Source organism: Rhinolophus sinicus, chromosome 3 (genome assembly GCF_057876585.1).
Source record: "Rhinolophus sinicus isolate RSI-liver-muscle chromosome 3, RSI-T2T, whole genome shotgun sequence".
Classification (NCBI taxonomy): domain Eukaryota; kingdom Metazoa; phylum Chordata; class Mammalia; order Chiroptera; family Rhinolophidae; genus Rhinolophus; species Rhinolophus sinicus.
In genome coordinates, this window is record NC_142503.1 from 195,866,753 (window position 1) to 195,885,000 (window position 18,248).

The following is an 18,248-nucleotide window of genomic DNA, read 5'->3' on the forward strand; positions in this document are numbered from 1 at the left end:
ATAAATCTGTCTACTTAAGTGTAAAGGATTTCTTCCTATACGTATAAAATAAAAGTTCTAAGTAATAAGAAAGCATTGTGCTGTAGTTTTATTGTCAGTATTCTCTCTTATTTTATCTTCGTTTTTTCCTTAGTTGCGGTATTGTTTCCTTAGTTTCCTTAGATGAGGTATTGTTGCATCGTACAGCCCATGGCATTTTAGATTCAATAAAATATGGTTGTGTGTTCATCATGGGCTATACCGGAAGTGGGGACCCGGATGAATGGAAGTGGCCTTGGCCTTCAAAGACAGTCCAGTATGAAAGCACATCAGTCCCCAGGTCCCCTAGGTATCATCTCCCTGGACTGCCCCTTTCTTCTTGGTGCACACTTACTTGTCCTTCAAGGCCCAGATGAAATAACATCTCCCCTGAGATATTTTCCCAGAGAATGCATCATCTCTCACTGTCCGCAGAAATAAAGGTTTCCTCCACTGTACGCCTACAAGGTTTTCTCATGGTCATGGGCTCCAGAACCAGGTATCTTGGTTTAAATGCTGACATCTCTGCTTGGCTGCTAGGCCTGTTTCATATATATGTATATGGTGGGCATGTATCTCATTCTCAGCTTCTCTGGCTGTTGGGAGGACTAAATACAACCATACATGTAGGGCACTTAGAAGAGTAAGTGGCACAGTGTCAGTAGAATTGACCATTATCATGCCACCATGTCAGCGTCGACCCCATTGTAATTCAATTCATTGTGAGACGGGTCTGTGTGTCAGCTGCTTGAGAGCTGGAATAATGTCTGATGTCAGTCTCATTTCTCGTTTTGCATGTAGCATTTGGCTTGGAGTAGGGAGTCAGTCATTAAACCCTTCCATAAACATTCACGAAATTAAACACCTAGTATGCATTACCACTGTCCTAAGCTCTGGTCATAGGAAGCTTGAAAAATAGTTGTTGAGTGAATTAACAAACGATTATTCACCTTGTGAAGACTGGGTGATGACCTGAAGACAGCCAGTCACCCCCTGCTTGCCAACGGGCAGAAAGCTCGAGAAGTCATCAGCTGATAATAGTTCTTAAACTCGGGATGCGATCTTTGTCATGTTTGATTTATTTATTTTTGTTGATTTGTTTAAACTAACAAATACTCTCTTAAAGTTACAGCCAGCACACCAGATAGCATGGTGTTCAACTGCCCTCGGGCTCAACCCAACTGTTTTAGGGGCTCTCCCTGACTCACCAAGGACCATGGGACGAATATAAAAGCTCTCTCTGCCTGTGGTAGTTTTGGGGATTTAGATTCCAAGTGTTCCTTCCAACTTCCGTTATTCACTCACCCTCCTCTGTCCGACCCGTTGTCTCAGCCATGGGACTCACGTCCAGCCTGTAGTCTTTCTCTTTGCTCTACACTTCCAAGTTGACTTGGACTCCATTTCCTTTTTGGTTCTTGGTTGGTTCCATTTTGGTTTCTCTGTCCTTCCTCCCTAAGGATGACTTTCTGGGTGGCCCTTGTGTTGGCTGCCCTCTAGTCCGGGGATCTGCCTTCCCTCTGGTGCCCTCATAAGCAAGCTCTCTAGTCTCTCCTCCCCTGAGAGCATTGGCTGAGAAGGTGCTGTGTCGCCATTAGGGCTGCTCACCGAATGTTTCTGTGTCTCTGCCTTCTGGGCACAGGTAACTTGCTTTCTGGAATGGCCAATGAGTTGTGAGCTGAAGAAACATTAGTCACTTCTAGCTACACTATTTATTTATATGTTAATGACCCCCAGAAGCCCCCTGTCCCTCTGCTTCTGTGACCAGCACCGTCAAGCTGGCAACTGACCCATCAACATGAGTCTTGGAGTAGAGGGAAGATGCAGAGCTGCCATGGACCTATGACAGACATGGAGCCTGAGAAAGGAATAAAGCTGAGTTGATGCAAATTACATACCCAGGGTGCAAAAAAATGTACACAAATGGACACTTTGGTCAACGTTGCTCAAGCAATAGTTCACCGTAATCAGAAGTATCTGGACACTGACGGTAACAGCTTTGAGCACCTCTTGTCATTGCAGAAATCAAATGTAACTTGTATTTATCTTTTGTTATTGGTATATATTAAGTATTACAATTTTAATACAGTTTTCTGTCCTTAAAATGTGTATACATTTTTTTGGCACCCTCTGTATATCTGACGGTTTCTTGTTGCCACATCATAATGTACTATATCCAGACTCTTTCTACAACCTTAACCTCTGTTTCCTTTTGGATTATTATAATGACCCATTAAGTGTCTGTATAATGTGGATGAAACTCATGTGACACTTTTTTTTAATTAAAGTTTATCGGGGTGACAATTGTTAGTAAAGTTACATAGATTTCAGGTGTACAATTCTGTAATACATCATCTATAAATCCCATTGTGTGTTCACCACCCAGAGTCAGTTCTCCTTCCATCACCATATATTTGATCCCCCTTACCCTCATCTCCCACCCCCCACCCCCCTTACCCCCTTGGTAACCACTAAACTATTGTCTGTGTCTATGAGTTTTTGTTTCTCATTTGTTTGTCTTGTTCTTTTGTTGTTTTTGATTTATATACCACATATCAGTGAAATCATATGATTCTCCGCTTTTTCTGTCTGACTTATTTCGCTTAGCATTATAATCTCAAGATCCATTCATGTTGTCACAAATGGTCCTATTTCATCTTTTCTTACCACCAAATAGTATTCCATATTGGAGCACACGTGTCTTTATGGATAAATGTTTTCAGATTTTTGGGGTAGATACCCAGGAGAGGGATAGCTGGGTCATGTGACACTTTTCATAAGGCGTCAACCAGACATTTCGAGATTTGTATACCGGTATCCTGTGCAAGATGGTCTGTGTTGCCAAGCCGTACGTTGACGAACCCATTCTGGCATTTATTACAATTGAAAAGTAGCAGCAAACTGTCTAACAGAACTTCTCCTGTTTGGTGTGCGGGGCTGGAATTAGGTAATGGTGGCAGGCAACATTATGAGCAATTGTGTCTGATGCAGGGTTCGCTTAGACTCATTCATAGTGTGGAGTCATTTCCAAATGCCCGTCGCCACTCTGCAAGCAGCAGCAGCATCTAATATTTCTAAACATATTTCGGCTCAGTGACACCTTAATGGTATACAATAACACTCGGCCTCCCTCTTAGAAAAATGGATACTCTCATTTCTCTAAACATTGGGCCTTTGCCTTCAACCATTTCCATTTAAATGCAAATTTCAATCATGTCCACCTTTCTGTATTCCAACATGAGCATACGGAAATGACAGCAGCTTGAATCCAGATTTCAAGGGGCTGGGAGCTATTCCCTACGGGGGTCCCAGACACGTGCAAATGGTTCTGTTTTCTCTTGTCCCCTTGTCGTTGAGATCCATCTCACAGGGAATATTGTGCATGCATTGGGAGGAGTGGCTAAGACTGAAGAAGGAAGGGTGGCACCCAGAACAGGAGACACATGGTCTTAGGCACCCTATGGAGGTCCCTAAAGGGACCCAGCAGCATTTTAATGTGCTCTGGCTCACACTCTTAGTCCCGGATCCCCAGGAACAGAATTCGGGGCTCAGGAGCCCCAAAGGGCTCTGATGAGCAATGACTGCACAGCATTTCTTTCCTAAGGGAGGCCTTGGTCTCTCAGCATAGGCCTCTGTCATCTTCGTCCAGGCCCGAGTTCAGCCCCTGCCTCCCTGGTCTGAGCAATCCTCCCTTGTCTATGGGCAGGCTTTGGGGGCCCCGGCCAGGAGGGCAGCCCCCACAGAAGGGCGGGCGTGACCTGAGGAAGTGTTTGATAAGCTAAGTCCTTCGGGAGATGAAAAGGGGTTGTTGAGGCCTCCAAAGCCCCAACTAGAGAGAGAGCCAGGACCCAGTGCACTGGGACTTCGGAAGATTCTAGAAGCTCATCTCTTAGAAGATGAGTTCTGGGATCCCAATGCCGGGGTTCAAATTGGGCAACGTCCTTCCCCTGCTATGGATCGTGTTTACGTGCATTTACCCCGACATCGACAGAGTGAAGAATGGTAGCTGGACGTCATGGCGACACATGTGCTAGTCATTCGTGGAAGCAGCTTAGGAGAGCGGCTGAGCCCCCGTAAGTGGCCTGGGAAGTCCTGAGGGCACAGAGCAGGGACCAGGGATGGAAAAGAAGGAGCGCAGGGTGGCTGTTATGAAGTCCTGGCTTGTCTTGAGACCAGAGAAAGCCCCTGGGAAGCCGCATGAAAGACGAGAAGGGTGCAGACCCGCTCGTGTTGAAGGGACGATTCTGCAGCCAGCCAGCCCCAGGGTGAGACGTGGTCTGAGGGCCTTGCTGTGCAGAAGCTGCATGATGCTGCCACCATGATTGGTATAACTTTATTTAACATTCGGTTCCCTACTGGGGAGGTGGGATGTGTGTGTCTGGAAAGTCCAGTTTGGCTATAGGTTGCATTCATGGAGGCGGTGCCAGGGCCAGGGGAGGTGAAACCCTGTGCCGTGCTGGTGGAACAGCTCCGGGAGGGTTTTTGCCTAAATGCTTCTGAGAACAAAACTCACCATCTAAACCATCCCTTGTCAAACCCAGCACTGAGTGCTGGGTGAAGAAACAGAGAAATCAAAGCTCTGTGTTGCAGATAAAACATGGAGCTAAACAGATGTACTTTGGACTGATTCTGACCTAGGGAGGAAGCCAAGGTGGGCGGTTTATTCAGAGCCTGTCACGTGTGCGAGTAAGTGTCCTGGCGGACCCCGGATGGGGCAGGTATTTGGCTGGGGAGGGCTTCCGGTTTTGCTTTTCAGAACGTTGCTGAAATGATGGGGCACAGAAATGAAAGACAGCAGCAGCCACAGGTAAAGGAATTGTAATGAAGATGAAAAACAGCCCAATAAACACAGGGGCGGGGAATCAAAGACAATTAGAGGAATGTTTGTCTGGCTGGGGCTCCTCCGTGAGCTTATGGATTTCTTAAGAGCAAGAACTAGGTCTGATTCAGCGAAGACCATGCTTGATATGTGCTTGTTCAAGGAATGAACGGATCAACATGCAGACGAACGAATGGATGTGTGTATGTGCTCATCAGCCACCTTTCCCTTTCTCCCTCTCATCGCCCCTCATTGTTGCCTCACCTGCTCTTCCCTCTCCCAGTGTCGTCCTTCCCGGACACCCCCTGTCGGCCGGCCCCATCGTGTCATTGGCTTCTGCTCAGATGCCCACCGGCAACTCTACCTATGACGCCATCACTCGCCACTCTCCACCACACTCTCCAATCTTAGGCAGCAGCTTACGTTGTGTTTGTTGAGTAGTTGCTTCCCCACCCAGCACTGGGTTATTAACTGCACCAGAGCACGGGGTGTGGTGATCCTGTTTACTCTATTTGGAAGGAAACTAGAACAGAGGCTGACACGTGGCAGACGCTCAACAACCACTGATAGAATTTGTCAATGACTCTTTCTGGGCCTGACTGTAGCTACTATTGGCAGGACACAGAAGTCATGCGAGGCCTTGGTTCTTTGTACACATCACTGCAGATCCTGGTGCTCCCATAAAATAGATATTGTCAACCCATTTTATAGATTGGCAATCTCAACATGCATGCCTGCAAACACACATGCGCACACAATCATTCTCCTTTTAAGACAAAGCTCCTGCAGATTTCAGAAAGTCTCCAGGGATGTAATGGGAAAGGTCCGAACTTGGTGGGTTGGGCCCAGCCGGCCTGGCATCCGAGGCACGGGGGACCAGCAGGATAAGCATTTAAGAACACTTCCTTCCCAGGGCCAGCCTCACTTTCTCAGGGTCAGGAATGTGTACCGCACGACGGGGCTCGCTCTCAGCAGATGGGGGGCCCTCCCCGCCAGGCAGGGCCGTGCTAACCGGAGTCAGATGTTACAGCTCCAGGAGACAGGCCAGTCCCTGTACATTTGGGAGAACTTGAAAGAATTCTGGAAGAGCCATAAATCTTGGACTGGAGCCTTTTATCAACCTCTAATTTATCATGGTCTCTTAATTACTTTGACTGGAGAAGTCGTAATCCATATGTATGGAAATTTGGTCGGCACTGGCCTGTTTTTCATGACAAGGGTAGTTCTTGACACATGCAATTTTACTTAGACTGATTCCACTTGGCGGCGACTTGCTTCTGTGCCCCTCTGCTGGTCGGGCTCACTCACCCAGCAGACATTCTCCCACCGTCTCCATGGGGCCATGTCCTGCACTTGCCCGTAATATACCAGAAGGAGAAAGAGAGCGTCACTCTCAAGAGACTTGATAATGATTGGAAGAAATAGACCACCAGACAATTCCACTGGAGAACAATAGGTGACAAAGAGGCCAAGTATGAGGTGTTGTGTGGCTACCAAGAAAAGGCATGTTTTGAAGCCTAAGGGCATGAGGGCAGGCTTCCTGAAGGAGGCGATGCATGGTCCTCAGACTTGAAGGCCTTTGGAAAGCAAGGACCATGCAAAGGCCTGGAAGAAGATGATACTATGGAATGTTGGAGAATTAAAATTAGCCAGATGGGCTAAAACTATAGCAGATGATTTTGTAGGTGTGCTAAGAGGGTCTGGCGTGTGGTAGGGATTCTTCTCTGAGCTCCAGACAATGCAGTGTGCCTACTGGGCATATCTACTTGTTGTCTGTTGGGCCATCTCAAACCTACTGTGGCCAAAACATGGCCAAAGCTCTTGCCGCCCTCCCCTCCTTTCCCCTCTGCCCCCAACCTATCCCATCTCAATTGTTCCCCATCTCAGCCTATATATCCATTTGATTCGTCCCCAAATCTAGAAAGCAAACTGACTTCTTCTCTTTTCTGAAACTCCCTCATTCATTCCATCAAGGATTCTGGTTTACCTTCAAAATGTGTCCCGAGTCTATCCATACATCACGCGCACTGCTGCCACCCCACTCCAAGCCTCCACCTGCTCTACCCACCTCCTGCAAGTGTGTGCCCTATAGGACTCTGGGCTCCTTCCAGTAGGTACTCTGGCAGTCGTCCCAGCGTCCCCGGTGCTGGACATGACTGTGGGGTACACATGTCTGCTTGTGCACCCTTGGGGCTCTATTTGAAAGTAATGAAAACAGTTCAGTTGGCGTTTAACCTTCTACAATCCATGTTTGGTAAGTGGCAAACATCATTTTGGTATCACTGAGTGGTCACTCTGCATGAGGCTCCATGCCCTGTGCTGCGTAGGGAGGGTTCGGATACAGCAGACATGGTCTTAGACTTGTGCAGCTTGCAGTCTAGTGGGCAGGGCAGGTGGATGACAGACCATCATGGCAGAGTGAAAAGGACTCTGAGGAAGGAGACTACGGGTACTGGGGGAATCAGCAGGGTTACCTGATATGACTTTGGTACCATGTGGGGGGTGAAGGGGAGCCAGTCAGCTGTAATGGAGAAGCTTCTTCACCCAGAAGCTGCTGTGGTGTTGGGGGGCTGGGAGAGATTGCAGTGGTTGTGTTATAGATCTTTACTGAGAGTGACCGTACACACCATTTGCTTTTTGTCACAGTGTAATCATTAGTAGCCCCCTACCCCATTCATTATCCAAGGTGTCCCAGTATGGACAGCACATTTAACAGCCACCTTATTCCTACGGGGAATGTCATGTCTCCCGAGACATCCAGCAGAGTGGCAGGAGGGGCTTTGTCCTAACTCACAGTGGGCTGAAATGGGACCCCTTGGTTTGAAAGAGTTCCTCAAGGAAGTCTGATGTTGCCTCCAGCTCCATGTGCGTGAATCCTCACGGGCTAGGGGCCCACTGTTGCATGCCGAGAAGCTCTGTGTGCCGTGCCCCAGCTACACACTGTCAGGCACAACCCCCCAGGGAGGACGAGCTTGTCCCTCCACCATGCAGATGAAGACACAGGAAGTTTGAGTACTTGGGCCAGTTTTCCCGAAGGTCAACATACTCTGCTTATGCTGGAGCCAGCGTTGTCTGGACTCCAGAATGTATTCTCTCTCTTTCCCATTTTGCTGAGTCTCACTTGGGCCTTTTCTGAGACAGCTAGAAGCCAGAACCAAGCACATTGGTTATTATTACACTGGTTTATTTCTTTAGCCTTCTTTGCTGTTTTTGTTTTGGTAGTTGACACTCTCCGTCCTCCCAATGTGCCACTGAATGGAGTTTTGAGTCTGTGGATATCAGCCCCATTTTGGTGACCAGCCACAGCCTCCTCGGGCACCACATCCACCTTTCAGCTTTGCAGTGGCGGTTTATTCGAGTCTGTTTACTCTTTTCAGTTCAGGACAAAAGAAACAGGTTTTGCTCTGCGTCGCTGACTCCCCATTCAAGCTGGCTGGAAGGCTGGCCCTAAGGGAAGTTGTTCAAGAAATATAAATCCCTTTCTATGTAATAGACCTCAAAGCTGCCTCCCCCTCCACCTTTGTGCCTTCGGTATCTGCTAACCACCACTGACTCATGCATCCGGCCACTGACAAACACACACTTGGTGACAAATACATCACAAGCACCCTCGTGCTTTCTTGAGTGTCCACCAAGTGTCAGGTACTTGGCAAATGACACTATGACGTAGGCCACGTTAGCCTTGCTTTGCAGATGAGGACAGTGAGCCTCAGAGGGGGCAGTGACTGGCCCTCGCAGGCCACAGGAAGTAAGATGTGAAACTAAGACACACCCACGGTTGGTCCAATTTAAATCCTGGGTTCTTTGCTTCATATTAGGCTGTTTCCATCTCTCCATCAAAAGCAAGGGCACTGAATAATAAATGAAATAAACATTGGGTTGAAAGTGTTGACAGGTAAAAGGGGCTGATCAACTGGCACTCCTGATGACAAAATAGGAGAAGTTGGTGTGGTGGTATAACCCTCCTGGGCTACTTTGGTGTTAAGTACATTACCTACTTGGCTAGAATGCTGTGTGTGTGCAGCTGAATATGTATGCATGTCTGTGCATGTGTGTATGTTTGCATATGCCTGTGTGTGCATGGAGAGGGGGAGTTTTAGAAAAGTAAATTGTGCTCTGTTCCTGTAAAGATTAAGTATCATGGCAAGAATCCTGTGTGGTCCTGCATTTTCAGTAGAGAGGTGGTGATGATTTTGACCTGGAAATATGAGTAAGATGTGAAACTACCTGTCAGCTGACTGTTTTCCCAACTGACTCTCCACTCCAACCTTAGTTTGGGGACTTGCCCTTGTACCGGCAATTCTAGGCAATTGATGGTATTCACCCACCAAACGTTTATTCATTCAACAGACATTTAGTGGTTACCTACTACATGCCAGATACTGGTTCATTTCAACATTAACACTTATAATCTAACAGGGGAGAGAAGTATGCAAACAGAGCATTGCAGAACAGCATGATGGAGAGAAACATGGAATGTTATGGCCATGTAAAGAGTTTCCAGGTAAACCTAGAGATTCATGGAAAAAAGACTTCTTTGAAGAGCCGTTGCCGGGGCTGAATCTTATAGGATGACTGGATGTCAGGCAAAGAATGTAGACATACGCCAGAAAGAGGGAACTGGGAGAGAGAAGATTGGCGGGGGCTAAGCATCTTCAGGTGACGGCAGAGCTATTTACTGATCACTGAATAGTCAGGTGGTCCCCTGCATTGCCTCTTCGAAGGTGGGCATGACCATGTGACCACTTCTAGCCAATCGGCTGTGAACAGAAGTGCTCTCGGTCACTTCCAGGCTCAAGCATTTAAGACCTGATGTGGAAATCTCAGTTCTTTTTCCCCTGCTACTCCAATCACGGAGGCCACATGTTGCAATCAAAACAGCCTGGATCACTGACTCACTGCATGGAGGTCACTCCCTGGAGGGTCTCCCAACATGCATAAGAATTTGTGGTAAGCCATTGAGATGTTGAGGTTAATTTCTTATTGTAGGCTAGCATAGTCTGTCCTGATTCCTATGAGGGCCGTTGGGACCCTAAGCAGTTTGGCATTGCCAGCAGGTGAGGAGCAAAGCAGAGGAAGAAGTAACCTGCAAACTCCTTGTCCAAACTAGGTGCTTCTCAAATCCAGTACTTCCCAACTCATGCTAAATTTCTCCCTTCTTTCTTTCCATTGAGAAGGAAAATGTCTGGAGGATCTGACAAAGTAATTTCAGCCAAATTGACAAACTGTGCTCCTTCTTTCCCCGTTCCTTTTCTCCCTCATCTTACCCTTCAAATCTTAGACAAATAGCTGGGTCATTGCCAGCCAAACCCTCCTTCATGGGTGCAGGGGATATGTTTCGTTCACTGCTGAATCACAGGAGCCTGGAACCATGCCTGCAAATTGTAGATGCTCAATAAACATTTACTGACTAAGCATCCTAAAGAGAAGAGGAACATGAGAGTATCTCCGTGAAAGCAGAGAGGAAGGTCACGTTGCAAAGTGTGAAGCAATGTTTATGTCCCAGCTATGCCACTCTACAGTAGCATGGCCTCAAGGCCGTACCCCAATGTCTCTGAACCTCAGTGCTCCCTTCCAGCAAATGAGGGTAACAAGCTAACCTCTCACGTTTAAGGACACGATCACCTTATGGATTGGGAAGGTTTCCCAAGCTCTAAAATGATAGAGAGGTTGCGTAGCTTTTATTGCTTTTCTTTCCCTTTTTAGACTCCAGCGATTTGGTTGAAAGATAAGATCCATTACTAGAGACAACTGCAAATATTGTTTGCAGCATTGCTTGGGGAGTCAGTAGACTACTTTGGACTTTAGAGCTATCAAGCCTTTCATTCCTTTTTAACTAAAACTTCCCTAGGCAGCAGTGGCTCTCAGAATCCAACCAGCAACCACAAGACAGCAGGGACTGTCCCCAGCTGATGGATCCCAGTGACTCCCGACACAGAGTCGGCTCGCCTAGGTGCACCAGGGTTACTGAAGGCTAGCAAATGTGGGGGTGATCGTCTGTAGGAATCCGAAAGAGGTCTCTGAGATAGGACAGGGTCCCATATTGTTGTAGGAATGATACATTTGTCATGGGGCATCTCTGAAACATAACACTATCTTGCATGTGTGCAGTACTGTGACTTTGTTTTCCAATCATTCAAACAATGCATGTTTGTTGTAGAAATCATCAGGCAATAAAGATAAGTATAGTCATGTGGTTACTGTGTATGGGTGACTGCAATGTGCCAGGCTGTGTTCAAAACAAGTTACATCTCTTCATGTTATCCTCACAACCACCTCAGGAAGAAGATGTCATTATTATATGCATTTCACAGACTGAGAAAGAGAGTCACTGAGCAAATAAGCACTTCCCCCAGGCTCTATGGCTGGTAAGTGGAAGTCTGGTTCTAGAATGTGTGCTCTTAACAATACGAATAACCAGAAATCATTTTAATCTTACTCATGGTTACGGGCTGAATTGTGTCCCTCCAAATTTCCGATGTTGAAGCCTTAACTCCAGGACCTCAGAATGTGACTGTGTTTGGAGGTAGGTGATTTAAAGAGGTGATTAAGGTTAAATGAGTTCAGATGGGTCGGTCTTAATCCAATAGGACTGATGTTATATAAGAAGAGCAGATTAGGAGACACATAGACACCAGAATTGCAGTCGCCATGTGAAGAAGCAGTAAGAAGGTGGCCATCTGCAAGCCAACAGAGAGGCCTCAGAAGAAACCCACCCTGCCAGCACCTTGGTCTTGGACCTCCAGCCTCCAGAACTGTGAGACAATACATTTTTGTTGTTTAATCCACCCAATCTGTGGTATTGCATTATGCAGCCTCAGAAAACAAATACACCCACCAATACAAAGTAACAAAGGCTGTGTAGTCATTCAGTCATGCAACCAACATATACTGCACACCTGACACATGTCTGTGACCTTGTGAGGTTCTGGATAGCCAAAGATACATTCTCCAAGATCTTTCTTCTGAAAGAATTTATTGTCCAGGTTTTTGTGCATAGCCCTGTCCTGATACAGCAGATATACGATGATGTGACATGATACACTATGAGAATTTTATTCATTCATTCATTCATTCATTCATTCACTCATTCAGTCAACATGTATTTATTCATGCCTTTTTAGGGACTAGGGACCAGAGTATGGAGATGAGACAGTGGTAAAGTGACCCTGACCCCCAAGTTGCAGTAAACCCTGTGTGTGTCATCATGAGAGTTTTGGCCCTGCGGTCAGGCTTTGTAGGTTCAAGTCCTAGCAGTGTCACTTGTTGGCTGTGTGACGATGGGCAGCGTTCTTTAATTTTCTTTCCTTTTTCTAACTGTCAGGGGGCATCAGAGTATCCCTCCTGTGACAGTTTGTTGTAAGGATACTGTAGCAGAATGTGTGTGGAATGCTCAAGCTGGCTGATAGCCTCTTGTACCTTTGTACCTGCACAGTGACAACGAGCTATGATTGAGCACAGAAAGGCAGCACCACCAGTGATGTTAGTTAGACTTCATTTTGAATGTTCCTACAAAAGACATTTGCAGCCGTGAGGCTGTCCTGGTCAGGGGACAAGGATATGGCCCTGGGAGAAGAATCAGTCCTCAGAAGGCTGGTGGTCCAGCATTCCAACTTCTTTGGGTTCAAGTTTTCTCATCTAAACAATGGAAATTGTAATATTTTCCTCATGTTTAGATGTCTTGTGAGAGTTTGGACACACATTACCATCAATCTTCCATATTGCACACGAGGAAACTGAGGCAAGAATGTCCCAGTAAGTGCCTCTTGGGGAAGCACGCTTTAGGGTACTATCTTTCCCTCTCCATTCAATTTTCCTTTGGAACTTGTGTGATTTTGGTTCAGGAACAAGGGCATTGAGACATTGATGAGCGTCTAGTTTAATATTTCATTAAAGTAGCCCCCGACTCCAGGCTCATTGAAGCCATCCTGTTGGCGAAGATTCACGCAGGACCTAAAATGTTGATTCTGAGTCAGTTGCATGTGGAGCTAAGTTAGTGTGACCTGTGGAACGTGGTCAATTGTGGGTTTGGACTCAAACCTGTTCCATCTGTCTAGCACGGCCTGTACTTCTGCCCCTGGGCCTGCGATGACCCTGTCATCCTCTCTGTATCTGCTATGGGACTTGATCTGATGCCTTAGAATCACTGTTCCCTTAGAAAGCGAACATTTCCTTCAGATTTGTCCCACATTTGGACCCTTCCCTTTGTACTGTGTTGAATAGTGTGCCCCAAATATTCATGTCTGCCTGGAAACGCAGAATGCAACCTTGTTTGGGAATAGGGTCTTTGAGATATGAGCACATTAAAATCATACTGGATTAGGATGGGCCCTAATTCACCGATGGATGTCCTTACTATAAGGCCAAGGAAAGTTGCACGGAGCCATGTGTAGAGGAAAGATGATACAAAGACCAGCATGGAGAACGCCATGTGAAGATGGATGCAAAAATTGGAGTGATATATATACAAGGCAAAGACGCCCAGGGTTGCCAGCAAACCACCACGTGCCGGGAGAAAGGTATGGAGCAGACTCTCCCTCACAGCCCCCAGGAAGAACCAATCCTGCCAACATCCTGATTTCAGATTCCCAGCCTCCAGAACTGTGAAAAAATAAGTTCCTGTTGTTTGAAGTCATCCAATTTATGGTACTTTGTTCCTGTCACCCTGGCAAATCAGTGTCCCTTCTCATACACTGTTGTCACTACAGCCCAAGGCTTTCCAGGGCCGGGAGCCTCGTGCTGCCCATTCCATACCCAGCCCTGCCCGCGAGGCCAGCTCGGCACAGGACCTTCCTCTAAACACCTGACGAAGCTGAGGCTCCTTCCACACAGCCTCAGTCTTGACAACTCGTGTCACTCTGCCTCTCTCCACATGTCCCATCTGCATCTGTGGCACCCCTTTGGACTTCTGAACATGTTATCCAGCTTTCTGTTACTTGCAACTGATTTTCAGTGAACCTCGAGAACCTCCATGATGTGTCACACTCAGGGCAAGGCACAGAGGCGGTAAAGCTGGTGCCTGAGGTTTGGTGGCCCGCCCCTGGTTTCTGTCTGCTAATCTCTTCCATCAGGAGTCAGGCTCTCCATGGTGACGACACCACCGGTGGTGGGCTGCAAAGTCTGTTAGTTGTCAGGGATTTGGGGTGGGATGTATTGAGGGGGTGCGTTCATCCACTCCTAACTCAGATGTGTGATGGGGCTTTCCCTCAGGAGAGACCACACAGAGAACCCTCAAGTGGCGCAGGTATCTTTCTGAAATGTCAGTCAGAGGAAGAGCTGAGGAGGCTGAGAGAGAGGCCGGATGCAGGGAGTAGATGCACCCACTGGTGGGGTGTTGTTTGGTGGCAGAGTCAGTTGGAGAGGAGGAAGGGCCTTCTGTCAGGTGGGCAGTGAATGTGTCTGGAAGGAGTGATGACAGGTGGCACAGCACAGTGATGGGGGGTGGCCGTAGTTGGGGGAAATAATCTTAAGGAGGACTAGGTTGGAAGGGCGATCTCGGTGGCAGGAGGTCTGTGAGGGGCCCGTGGGTAGAGATCTCGGCATGCAGAGGGGCGGGGGTCAGGATGGGGCGTCTCCAGGCATGTGACAGGAGGCAGAGCAGGAAGGAGTGCAGGCAAGACAGAGGAAGACCCTCAGCTGGGAGGGTTTTGCTCCACAAGCATAAGACTTGCCCAGAGGCCATGCAATCGGCCCCTGCTCACGACTGTAACATGTTAGAATGGGGGAAGCGGGGGAAGCTCCCGGGCCGCTATGCAGTGCTAGCGGAAGGATGCGTAATCCCAGTGTAGGGTTTGAGATGAGTGAGAATTTGGGAAGATGTGAAAGGGAGCCTCCAAAACCAGGAGGAGCCAGCATCTAGGTTTGCCCTTGGCTTGGTCTCCACTCAGGATACTTAGATCATTCTGGATTAGCACTGGGGACTCACAGGGCAGGTAAGGGTGACATAGGCAGAGTTTGGAGCCGAGCAGGGGTGTGGGTGTTCATCCAGGTAAGCCATCCAGCTTCTAGACACCTTCCTGAGAATCCGTCTCTGTGGGACTCTCTCCTATTATCCACAGTGGCTTCCCCCATCACGGTCTCAGTGACTTCCGGATAGACATTGTGAGGTATCACGTTGCCCAATTTTAAAGGGCGACTGTATGGTGTCTTACACCATATGGTGTAATGGAAGAACAGTATCAAAAATAAACAGCAAGAAGTGATGGAGGAAATAGGTCACATTAATTTCTTTGTCATTTCCAAGGTGATAAGACTATTAAAACACACACACACACACACACACACACACACATACACACACACACACACACGTGCATATACGTATCTATAGGCCTTGCAGAGTAAAAGATCAGCTCCAAAGGGGAGCCCGTGGCAGGATATTAAAAGTTTAACGAGGTGGTTTCAGAGGTGTTAACACTTGACAACCAGAAAGAGCAGTAGCCACAGGCTTATGATCTGAAACAGACGATAAGTGATGGGAATGCAGGTTGTTGCTTAGAGCACTGTTCTGGGCTGCAGGGATGTCCTGGGAGGGGAGAAAACAGACCTGGATCCCAGGCTGGCATAGGAGCCAGTAAAACACGTGGCCTGGGTTTCTTCGCCCGGAAACAGGACGGCCGTACGTGCGTTATGGTTATGCGGCCAGACGGAGGTAATGGGCACGGCCCTGGGAGTGTGGTGGGTTCCGATGGCAGGTGCTGCCCTGGGCTTCGGTGCAGGCAGTGTCAAGATTTTACGAGCCCTGGGAAGTTTCTTACACTGGGAAGGCGCACAGGGGCTGTGATCTGCATCACGCCAGTGGTTCCCGCTATCACACGCATAAAACTTCCTGTAATAATTTGATTGTGCCAAACTTTAACATCTGGTCGAATAGCTCAGAGGGAAGCAAACCTGACTCAGACACTCCTAATGAAGTAACCCACTTATTAAGGGGGTTTCAGTGCCATTTCTGGAATTTGTCCAGGAGGCTGATTTCTAAAGGGGAGGGGAGGAGGGAAGTGGGCTTAGATGTGTCAGAAATTTAAATGAGGGCCCAAGAGAACTGTGAGAGGAGCTCAAGGATCCCACCTTCTCAGCCAGCTCTCTGGATTCTTCTGTGACACGTGCTACCTGCCCTGCATAGGTGAGTGTCACCTCTGGCTGCTCTTGGAATGTTTAGTGTGCACATAGTTCCTAAGTGAGATTTTTGAAGTCCTAGAAAGCAGGCTGCATTCTCTCATTTATTCACTCATGTATTCACCCATTCATTCATTCACCCATTCATTCATTCATTCATTCATTCATTCATTCATTCATTCATTCATTCATTCATTCATGCTTTCGTTTATTCATGTGTTGTCCTGAGAAGCACCGAATACAGTATTCTGCAAAGCCTGGTCTGGACTTGAATTCCTCCCCATCTCTCACTGTGCGACTTAGAAACATCTGCAGCTGTTTCCTCATCACCAAAATAAGACTAATGATGGTTCCTAATTCAAATGGTTTGGGTGAGAACTAAATAAGGCAAGACAACTAGCATAATTCCTCAAACAAAGAGATTATTAATAAGTATTGATTGTCATAATTATAACTCTTATAATCTGGGCAATTCAATGTGTCAAATACTGTGTTTCATGCTGGAAGAGAAAACCTAGATACCGTGGTTTTGTCCCTCAAGGAGCACACGTTCTGGTGGCAGAAACTGGTTCATGAAGAAATAGTGATTCATTACATATTATGTCTGATAACAGCGTGGTATTAAAATTCACTGAGATGTGTTGGACACTTTCTATTGTCAGCTGCTTTTCTATGTGCTTCACATGTATTCACTCATTTAATTCTCACAAAAACCAAGGGGTAAGTACTTTTTGAAAAATCTCCATTTGGCAGGTAACTCAATGAATCTATAGAACTTTCTTATCGATTTGGGTTGTTTGAACCCATAGTAATGGCTGATGTGTGCAAAGCCCTTTACAGTTGTCAATGTCTTCCCATTCTTATCCATCTAACCCTCACCAGAACCCTGCACCATGGGGATGGTTGTTATTTTTAAATCTATTTTATAGACGGAGACTTTGAGCCATGAGGAGTCTAGGAAATATGTGCCAGGTCACTTGGGCTGGCACAGATCTGCTTCTAAGTTTGGGGGACTTTCTATATCCACAACTGTCACCTCAGTGCCTCTCTGCTATGTGCCCCACTAGAGAGGCAGAGCAATGCCTTCTCGGGTCCATCACGTTCACACTTGACAATGGGAGCACATGCCTGTGGTCTACTTCAGCCCGGACAGCCCTTTCCACGCTTCTCGTGTGCAGTTTGTGACCCTCTTTCCATCTCCAACAGGACCGCTGCATTTCTTTCTGAAACCTTCCCACTGCATTCTCTGATTGTTTCCAATGATTTTTGTCCAGAGAGGTCCGTTTGCATTTATTTTCAAGCTGTATCTCATTTTTGCGTATAATGCCAGCTTTGATGAGTTCCCTGCATCATGTCTCTCACTTTGATCGTGCTTAATCTGTTCTCAATTCATTAGCATCGCGGCAAAATCAGACCATATCCTTCCCACCCAGTTCCGCATGGACTAACCCCCCCGGACAACTAAGTATCATCACTTTTGCTACATTTAGTCTGTGTCTTGACCTGAGTTCTCGTCAGGCGACTGTACTCACCTGCATCACTTTGGTGGGTGCCAATTTCGAGAGACAGAAGTTCACGTTTTCCTGGCGCCAAACACAGATACATACCCTGCTTCCTTCATCTGGTTTTATAAACCTATCAAAAAGAGAAAAAAAATTTCTCCTCCATAGCACATGTTATTATTTATAGGTACAGACACACTATTATTTTATATTATGATTCTGAATCTTTCAAATGTTTCCTGTATTCTTTGTTCTGTTGTGTCTCATATTAGAAGCTGTCCTTTGATTTACTGCCTGGGATTGTTCTTTCTTTTCTTGAACATTTACTAGCTGTCAGGCATCTGGTGCAAAGCCCTGTGCCTTTGAGGGCAGAGACCAGGGTGAGACCCATGAGAAAGCAATCCCGCCCCAGGAAGGGGCCAAGCAGCATTGCCCAGTGTGACCGGGGGGACTTACTGAGCACTTATCAGTACCAGGCTGTGGTCCAGTGCATACGTCCAGAGCCGCACTTGCCTGAGTAATAGCCCAGTCGGAAACATCCAATGACCATCCCATTTTACTAAGACTAGCGGAACTATGAAATCAACAAGTGGGACGACGTCAAACTAAAAAGTTTCTGTGCAGCCAAAGAAACAACCAGCACAATGAAAAGACACCTATGAAATGTGAGAAAATATTTGTAAATTATATATCTGATGAAAGGTGAATGTTCAAAATATATAAAATCTCATACAACTCAATAACAAAGAACACACAGTTAATTTAAAAAGAATGGGCAGAGGAACTGAATTGAGGTC